The 9,312-nt window shown below is 40.3% G+C and overlaps 1 protein-coding gene across 1 annotated transcript in view; it reads right to left on the bottom strand.

Moving 5' to 3' along the window:
• ZNF684 (zinc finger protein 684) overlaps positions 1-6,083 on the bottom strand; it is a 36,793-nt gene extending 30,710 nt beyond the window's left edge. Inside the window, exon 1 of the mRNA XM_084965659.1 lies at positions 5,908-6,083. The gene's annotated coding sequence lies outside the window, so the exon portion shown is untranslated. The remainder of the gene's footprint in view (positions 1-5,907) is intronic.
• Positions 6,084-9,312: the final 3,229 nt, after the last annotated feature.

Genomic DNA, 9,312 nt, shown 5'->3' on the forward strand with positions numbered 1-9,312 from the left:
CATGTAGTTGGCATCAGAAGTGGGGCATCAGTAAAGGACTGAACCCTTTATGTGTGGGTCCAAACATTATCTCCAGGTAGTGTCAGAATTGAGTTGAACTGTAGGATACTCAGCTAGTGTCTGAGAATTGCTTGGTGGTGGGAGAAAAAACTCCACACATTGGAAATGATTTGAGTAGAATCTTAGTTTTGTCTATGACTGTATTTCCAGAGCCTGGCATATAATAGGTGCTAAATAAAATTTGTTAATACTGAATAAATGTGAAATTATCTATAGCTTCATCTCCATAAAGGCAACTTTTCTGGCTAGGGTCCTGAATCTATAGATCAATTTGGGAAAAAGTGACATAGCAACAATATTGAGTTTTCGAATCCACGAGCATGGTACACCTCATCATTTATCTAGGCCTACTTTCTCTCAGAAATGTTCTCTAGTTTTCAGTGTACAAGTCTTGCATATTTTTGGCCAGATTTATCCATAGATATTTCATACTTTGGTATTATAAATTATATTCCTGAATTTCCAATTGTTTTTTGACAATGTAGAAATTCAATTTTTTTTTTTTTTCTTTTTGGGGCCATACCCATGGCATATGGAAGTTCCCAGGCTAGGGGTCAAATCAGAGCTACAGCTGCCGGCCTACACCACAGCCACAGCAACGCGGGATCTGAACCACGACTGCAACCTACACCACAGCTCACGACAACGCCAGATCCTTAACCCACTGACCAAGGCCAGGGATGGAACCTGTATCCTCATGGATGCTAGTCAGATTCATTTCTGCTGTACCACAATGGGAACTCCTACAATTTATTTTTGAATGTTGGTCTAGTTAGCTTTTTCAAGGTTCCCATGGGATTTGCCACATAATCATATTATCTGCAGATAAAATTGTATTTCTAGCTCCTTAATCTGAATATCTTTTATAAGTTTTCTGTAACTAATTGCATTGGCTTTATCTACCACTACAATAATGAGTAGAAATAATGACAGAGGACATAATTGCCTTTTTCCTGAACCAAGAGGAAAAACATTCTTTTACCGTTAAGTAAAATGTTAGCAGTTTCAGCTGTGGCACAGCAGAAACAAACCCAACTAGTATCCATGAGGTTGCAGGTATGCAGCCTTATAAAGCAAAAAAAAGTTGTTCCCGGGCCCAGGGATCAAACCTGCACCACAGCAGTGACAACACTGATCCTTAACCACTAGACCACCAGTGGGCTCCGTTTTGGTATATTAATATAGTGAATTACATTGACATTTTTTTTGGACTTTTTATGCACCTGTGGCATACGAAGTTCCCAGGCTAGGGGTTGAATCAGAGCTGCAGGTGCCAGCCTATGCCACAGCCACAGCCACACCGGATCCGAGCCGCATCTGTGACCTATACCACAGTTCATGGCAACGACAGATCCTTAATCCACTGACCAAGGCCAGGGATTGAACCTGCATCCTCATGGATGCTAGTCAGATTCATTTTCGCTGAGCCACAATGGGAACTCCTACATTGATATTTTTATTGTTAAACCATTCTTGCATTTCTGGCATAAACCTCACTCGGTCATGGCATATTGTCCTTTTTATATATTGGATGCTTTTTTTTAAAATAATGATTTTTATTTTTTCCATTACAGCTGGTTTACAGTGTCCTGTCAATTTTTTACTGTATACCAGTGACCCAGTTACACATACATGTATGCATTCTTTTTTCTCACATTACCATGCTCCATCATAAGTGACTAAATATAGCTCCCAGTGCTATACGGCATGTATATACTGGATTCTGTTTGCTAAAATTTTGTTGTAAATCTTTGCATCTATGTTCACAGGGTACACTGGTCTGTAGTTTTCTTTTCACATATCTGGTCTGGGTGTCAGAGTAATGCCAGCATCACTGAATGAGTAGGGCTGATCCTTCCTCCTCCATTTTCTGAAAGTTGGTATAGACTTTAGTATTATTTCATTAAATATTGGTAGAATTCAGGAGTTCCTGTCATGACGCAATGGAAACGAATCCGACTAGGAACCATGAGGTTGAGGGTTCAACCCCTTACCTCGCTCAGTGGGTTAAGGATCCAGTGTTGCTGTGAGCTGTGGTGTAGGTCGCAGATGTGGCTCAGATCTCACCTTGCTGTGGCTGTGGTGGAGGCTGGCAGCTGTAGCGCCAACTAGACCCCTAGTCTGGGAACCTGGGAACCTCCATATGCCGTGGGTGTGGCCCTAAAAAGAAAAAAATAATTGGTAGAATTCAGCAGTAAAGGCATCTGGACCTTGAGTTTCATTTGTGGAAAGGTTTTAAAATACGAAGTCAATTTCTTTATTAGATATCGGGCTATTTAGATTATGATTTTCTTCTTGAGAGAGCTTTGATAGTTTGTATTTTTCAAGGAATTGTCCTATATCCTTTAAGCCATCAAATGTGCTGGCACAGAGTTGTTCATAGTACCCCCTTATGATCTTTCAACAGTTACACGATTTATAGTGCTGCCACTTCTCTCATTCTTGGTATTTGTCATCTGTCCTCCCTTTTTTTCCTCCCTGATTGCTCTGGCTAGAACTTATCAACTTTACTGATCTCAGAACTAGCTTTTGGTTTCATTCATTTTTCTCTCCTATCTGTCTTCTATTACATTGATTTCAGCTCAATGTTTATTTCATTTTTATGCATTCTTTGAATTTCATTGTCTCTCCCTTCCTTGGTTTAAGATAGAAACTGAAGTCAGTAATTTGAGGTCTTCTTTGATTCCTAATTAATGGCATCAGTGGTATCAACTAAAAATCCAATTAGGCATTTAGTGATATTAATTTCCCGATAATACCACTGTATCCTATACATTTTAATATATTATCATTTTCAGTTAAATCTAAATAACTTCTCATTTCCTTAGTGACTTCTTCATTGACTCAAGGTTACTTTAGTCTGCTATTTCATTTCCACATATTTTTTGATTGTTCAGACATGTTAATCAAATTCTAACTTAATTCCACTGTAATCAGAGAACAAATACCTCTCCTCTGAATGAAACTCTTACCTTCATTTTAACAGACTGTGTAATGACTATGAATTGTGTTACAACTGAAGCCTCTGCCATATGTATCACATTTAAACAGTGTCCCCTCTGTATGAATCCCCCATTAGAGTAAAGATCTACGCTCTGTTTGAATCCACACCACATTTATCACATTTACCCCATTTCTGTGTGGACGTTCCTACGAGCTCAATACTTAGGTGAAGCATCTACCACACTTGTTATGCTTGGAGCATCTACTCCCTGTGTGGAAAAAGGAGAAAATAAGAGAACAGTGAAAATATTGGGGCATGAAAAGAAAAATCACTGAACAAAAACCTTCTATGGCTTCTTGAATAGTAGATGAGAAAACGAAAAATACAGGAATCTTAATTAGTTTAACTAGGTAACCAGGTCAAAGAATTCTTAGCATGTAAAGATAAAAAATTAAAAGGAAAATATGGGAGACAAGATAACAAATAGAAAGCAGATCAAGGAAATGTAATACAAATATAACAAGCAGTCCAGAAGGAGAGAAGAGGGGGATGATACTCAAAGAAATATGTTCTAGGTCGAAGATGATGAAGAACAATACAAATAATTTTCTCAGTATTAGAGAAAATGACAAAGAATAAAATAACAAAAGGAGATAATTAGGAGATAGAGAAATAGGAGATATAGAAAGCACATACAATAGAAATGCATATAAAAGTATTCCATAAAAAGAAAGAGAAGCAATAACCAAAGAGATAATAGTAGAAAAAAGTTAAAGAGTATTTTCTTCCTTATATTTTAATGTATTTTTTGGATTTTTTACAATGAACATGTATTATTTAATCAGAAAAATCCACCATTAAGGAAATTAAGACATGCAATAAACTGGCCTTTAAGAATCATTTGAAAAGATGACAATTCTTCATTAAAAATGGGCAGTGAATATGAGCAATGCATAAAAGTATGTTATAATAAAGAATATTCATCTTTTGAGATTGTCTGAATAGTACAAATTAAAATATTAAGGTGAAGACATCAATTATCTCACACTGCCATCATTTAAAAAGAATTATAGGAGTTCCCATCATGGCTCAGTGTCACAAACCCAACTAGAATTCAGGAGGATGCAGGTTCAATCGCTGGCCTTGTTCAGTGGGCCAGTGATCTGGCATTGCCATGAGCTGTGGTGTCGGTCACAGACATGGCTCGTATCTGGCGTTGCTAAGGGTGTGGTGTAGGCCTGCAGCTGTAGCTCCTACCCAGTCCCTAGCCTGGGAACTTCCATATGCTGTGAGTACAGCCCTAAAAAACAAAAAAGAATTATAATACTTACTTAGTGTTAAGGTGTGGAAAAACTTGTGCTTTTATGTACATCTATCTGGAAAATAATTTGAATTGCTATGTCATACAATGACAAGAAAAATAAATCTATTTGTATTTAAAGATAACTACAGGAGTTCCCATCGTGGTGCAGTGGTTAACGAATCTGACTAGGAACCATGAGGTTGCGGGTTCGGTCCCTGACCTTGCTCAGTGGGTTAATGATCCAGCGTTGCCGTGAGCTGCGGTGTAGGTTGCAGACGCTGCTCAGATCCAGCGTTGCTGTGGCTCTGGCATAGGCCAGTGGCTGCAGCTCTGATTCAACCCCTAGCCTGGGAACCTCCATATGCCATGGGAGCGGCCCAAGAAATAGCAAAAAAAAAAAAAAAAAACTACAAAAGACCCTTGCTTTGGGGGATCCTGGGATCTAAAAGGTATAATATTTCTTCAGGGCAATTTGGATCCAGATGTATTTCAAATACATCTTATATTGAAAAATTTCTAGGCCGTGGAATAGGAGGAAGAGTAGAAAAATAGTCACATATTCGTATACAGGCTGCGTACATTTATGTGTCTCTATCTACCCCTGCATGTGCCCGTTGGGAAGGGATAAGTAAGTGATGAATCACATTAACCAACACAATGAAATACTAGGTTCTCCAGATATGACACAAATATGAAAATACACCTATGGTAAAATGAGCACATTACAGAGGATTTTTGTGCCTAATCACACCCCCCCAATACACACTTTTTTTTTTTTTTTTTGCTTTTTAGGTCCACATCTGTGGCATATGGAAGTTCCTAAGCTAGGGTTGAATCAGAGCTACAGCTGCTGGCCTATACCACAGCCACAGCACTGTGGGATCCAAGCCACATCTGCAACCTACGCCACAGCTCAGGGCAATGCCGAATGCTTAACCCACTGAGCGAGGTCAGGGACCGAATGAGCCACGGCGGGAACTCCATACACATATTCGTTTTACACTTAAATATATGTTGGTACATCTATAAAAATATCTTGAAGAAACTCATCAACTGTCCATTGACAGATTTTTGGGGGATTTAGGATTAACTGGTGAATATCACTATAGCATCTGGAATAGGAAAAGACAGTAAATAGCCTAAGTGCTCATCAATAAAGGCCTGGCCAGATAAGCAGTAGTGTATCTTTACAATGGAATCCTCTGCAGCTCCCAAAAGGAAAGAGGTAAACTATAAACACTGACATGAAACAACTCCAAAATAAATTGATAAGTAAAAGAAGCGAAGCATGGTGAAGTAGGAAAACAGACCTTAAATGAGACATAAAAAGGACTAGTGAAACACCGAAACCAGTCTTCAGTAAAATTTTGTTCATCAAAGGATACCATGATAGAAAAAAACGCTAAATCAGAGACTGGGAAAAGGCACTCCGGATAAAGATACAATGGATGTTATGATTCTTGGAGATACTAGTGAAGGACAGGAGAAATGAAATGCAGTGAAACTGAAGAAACTGAGGCTAGGATAATGATTCCTGGCTTACTTGTAGTCCACATTCACAGATTCTGCTTAATATAATCAATATTCCTAGGATACTGACCTGGAATTCAAAACAGCTCATTGTTTTCACTTCATCCAGGCCTCCAGGGCTTGTAGCCTCCCCTTTCCCTCATGCCAACAGGACCACTGCATCTCTCGCTTCCACATTTAAGGATCTGACAAGCACGTAACTTGGTGGACTGGACACCACTGCAATACTTCCAATTTCAGGTCCATCTGAGATAAATCATCCTGCAACATGTTAGCTTTTAACAAGTTAGCTTCTCCTCTGGAATACAACTTTGATTCCATTTACTTTTAAAAGATATTTACAGAATAGGAGTTCCTGTCGTGGCACAGAGGAAACGAATCCAACTAGGAACCATGAGGTTGCGGGTTCGATCCCCGGCCTTGCTCAATGGGTTAAGATTCCGGCGTTGCTGTGAGCTGTGGTGTAGGTTGCAGACGCGGCTTGGATCTGGCATCACTGTGGCTGTGGTGTAGGCCAGCGGCAACAGCTCTGATTAGATCCCTAGCCTGGGAACGAACCTCCATGCACCGTGGGTGTGGCCCTAAAAAGACAAAAAACAAAAAACAAACAAACAAAAAAAGAAATATTTACTCAATAGAATATTATTCAGTCTTAAAAAGGAAGGAAATTCTGACACATGCTACAGTATGGATGAAACGAAGATACTGTGCTAAGTGGAATGAGCCAGTCACAGAAAGACAAATTTGTATGACACCTCTTAAGTCAGATACCTAGAGTGGTCAACTTCACAAAGACGGGAAGTGGATTGCTAGGGGCTGAACGGAGGAAGAAATGGGGAGTAAATGCCAAGTGGACAGACAGTTTCACTGGGGAAGATGAGAGCCCTGCAGGTCGGCGGAGACAGCTGTACAACGTGAATGCACTTAAAGCCACTTCACTGTACACTTAAAAAGGGTTACAATGGTAACTTTGATGCTACGTATGTTACGTATTTTACAAGAAAAAACAATTTTTTTAAGATATTGAAAATTGAGAAAAAGAGAAATTAGGGGCAAGAACTTCAACTCTCACTCCCAAACTTCAAACAAGATTTATAAGGTCTTACATAATCTACCCTCCTTACCGCTCTGGTTTCATCTTCTCCTATTTCCCTCCATCCTATTATCTAAGTTTAGTCAACTTCACTGATCTTTGAACCCGCCATACTCTTTTTCTGCCAGGCTGTTGCACATCCCATTATCTGCCCGAAAAATTACTGCCCAAACTTTCTCAACCTAGCTAATGCCCTTGGTTCAGCAGCCTTCATTCTTATCAGAAAGCTTTCCTGACCCCAAAAAGTCCAGTATCCGAGTATCTCAGACCACCCGATACCAGGCCTCATCGCATGGCTCTGTCACTGCCTGTTTACCTACCTGTATTCTCTGCTAGAATACACAAAGCAAGAGGGCCAGAACACAATTACCCTCAGCAGGACCCTCTGAACCCTGTTCCCTTTGTGCCATGGGATGTCCAGAATCATTAGTTACGCCTCCAAGAATCTCACAGCCTTGAGGATCTGTCTCTTGCACACCTCCAATGAGCCTGCAAGTATCAGATTCAAATTCAGACCCTTCCAGCCTGATGCTTTTGTCCCAGGATATGCAAGGTGAAGAAAGAGTTGATCAGATTCCATCTAGTGCATGACATCAGATTTTTTAAATTATGAGTCTAAATTTAGAATGGTTAGTTCTGACATATTTTGGTGCCGCAATGAATGTGGAGGCCGGTTCAGTTAGTCATGTACACATCTTCCTCTTTTCCCGAGTGTAGGATCCTTGGCAGGCAAAGTGCAAGCTCTGTTACTGGAAAATCTCAATGGGGCAGAGATGGTAAACTGTTACTCAAGATCCATCCTCTGGTTTTTGCAGTTCACGGAATCTCCAATTTCTCTGTGCATACATGCGTTTCCAGAATAAAAATCACAGCTCTCAACCTCCCTTGGAGCTAGTTATGACCAGGTGGCCAGGTCTGGCCCAGTGGGATGTAAGGGCTGCAAATGTATGAAGTGTCCTAAAATGATGCCCTTTTTCCATTTCAGCTTTATGCTGAATGCGTAATGAGCGACTGGCGTTTAGAGAGCCATTGTGGAGTATGAAGTAGGAGATGCTGGCTGGTTTTAGAGAAACAAGGGAGAAGGAACCTGGCTCCAGGACATGGGGTCATCAGGACCTAGACTACCTTTATCTAGGGTTCTTTTTCACCAGAGAGAAATGCATTTCTATTTTGTTTAGTCACTATTGTTTTGGAAATATCTATTATGAACAGTTGAACATAATCCTAATTTAGGTACTAAACCCATTCTCCCACCCAGGAAGCAAGTTTAAAAAAATAAAAATCAATAAGTGGCTTTGTTGTGACATTTCTTTTTAATTACTCACTCACTGAACATCTAAAAATTACATAATTTGGAGGTCAGACATCTTACCCAGAATTCACAAGGGTGAGATAACATTAGATATGCGGGGAGTTCCCGTCCTGGCTCAGTGGCTAACGAACCTCACATCCATGAGGTTGTGGGTTTGATCCCTGGCCTCACTCAGTGGGTTAAGGATCTGGCGTTGCCCTGAGCTGTGGTGTAGGTCACAGACACGGCTTGGATCCTGCATGACTGTGGCTGTGGCTGTGGCTGGCGGTTGTAGCCCCAATTCAACCCCTAGCCTGGGAACCTCCATATGCCTTGGGTGTGGCCCTCAAAAGACAAAAGACAAAAAAAAAAAAAAAAAAAAAAAAGATATGTGGAAGCTGCAAACCAAGTAAGTATTTCTTATAGAGAACAGCATCAGTGATCCTGGGGTGACCCCACAGATGCCTCAACTATCTTGTAAGAAATCATAAAGTGATTACCAAGATGTTCATTTAAAATAAGAATTTTTGAGAGCTCAGGGAATTACTGAATCACAGAATTCTGACTAAATTCTATTAAATTAGTCTGTCTAAAACCAACAGATTTCTTTTTCCACTTCTTTTTTAATTTTAAAAGTTAAACTTTTTTTTTTTTTTTTGTCTTTTTGTCTTTTTATGGCCGAACCCGCAGGATATGGAGGTTCCCAGGCTAGGGGGTTCAATCAGAGCTGCAGCCGCCGGCCTACACCACAACCACAGCCACGTCAGATCTGAGCCGAGTCTGCGACCTACACCACAGCTCACGGCAACGCTGGATCCTTAACCCACTGAGCGAGGCCAGGGATTGAACCCACAGCCTCATGGTTCCTAGTCAGATTCGTTTCCGCTGCGCCAAGGCGGGAACTCCTCTTTTTCCACTTCTTAAAGATTCTAATATAACTAAGATGATGCTCAGAACGCAGAGCAAGTTCTTTTCTTGAAGACTATTAGCTTAATACTGTTTATCCCATAAGGTCCAGTTTACCATGGCCCAAACTTCTTAAGGCCTAGAACAATGTACAGAGAAGGCAGTTAATACAAGAACAATTTTAC

The sequence above is a fragment of the Sus scrofa genome, chromosome 6, assembly GCF_054392235.1.
Source record: "Sus scrofa isolate SSC_HxYL_T2T_F1_AM1 chromosome 6, Sscrofa_HxYL_maternal_Yorkshire_Landrace_v2.0, whole genome shotgun sequence".
In the NCBI taxonomy this organism is placed as follows: domain Eukaryota; kingdom Metazoa; phylum Chordata; class Mammalia; order Artiodactyla; family Suidae; genus Sus; species Sus scrofa.